Raw genomic sequence first — 943 nt, 5'->3', positions numbered from 1 at the left:
TGGGGGGAGGGGGGGGAGGGATGGGGGGGGGGAGAGAGATCGAGAGATCACCAATCCTGGATCCAGCGTCGGACCTGCCAACAAGGGGGTGTCAGTGTGGAGAGTGCTCTCTGGAGGCTCATGTGCGCCCCTGTTTATTGGCTCCAGCCCAAGGTTTCTAGAATCTTCTCTCACCCCAGCCCCAGGAGTGGTTGAGACATTAGTCAGTCAAGGAGAGTGACACCAGGCCCCTCCCCATGGCTGGCTTCTGGAGCTTTCCCTGGGGCATTGTCTGTGCTTACAGCACAGTCACTTGGGCCTCCTCCCTTACAGTGAGACAAATCCAATTCAGTGACTAAATTGGACAATGTAATTCATTTACATATTGTATTTACTTATACCCATGTAAAAACCACACACATACCTATGTATACACCTTCCCCCCTCTAATCTACATCATGAACAAATGAATGCTTTGTCTGGCGGCTATAAACTAAGTAGCTGTAGGGTATTTTCTGAACGTACGTTCATTAGCAAATAGTAGCAGAAACACTTTCTGAGTGTGCGATCGTTAGCAAATACCAGCACCCACAACTTATACCCATGTAAAAACCACACACATACCTATGTATACACCTTCCCCCCTCTAATCTACATCATGAACAAATGAATGCTTTGTCTGGCGGCTATAAACTAAGTAGCTGTAGGGTATTTTCTGAACGTACGTTCATTAGCAAATATTAGCAGAAACACTTTCTGAGTGTGCGATCGTTAGCAAATACCAGCACCCACATTTCATTTAACAGAGCAAGGACAACAGCAAATTAACGGAGCAGTCGCTTCAATTTAATTGCTTCCCTCCCTCACGCGGCCTGACCGGAGGGGTCCGTAAGCAAGCCGAGTGCGCCTTGTAACGCAACACACGCCACCAGACGCGTCATTCCCTCCGCCAGCTGCCGCCGCC

The sequence above is a fragment of the Aptenodytes forsteri genome, unplaced genomic scaffold, assembly GCF_000699145.1.
Source record: "Aptenodytes forsteri isolate BGI_AS27 unplaced genomic scaffold, ASM69914v1 Scaffold96, whole genome shotgun sequence".
NCBI lineage: Eukaryota > Metazoa > Chordata > Aves > Sphenisciformes > Spheniscidae > Aptenodytes > Aptenodytes forsteri.
Note: the sequence above shows the minus strand (reverse complement) of the source record.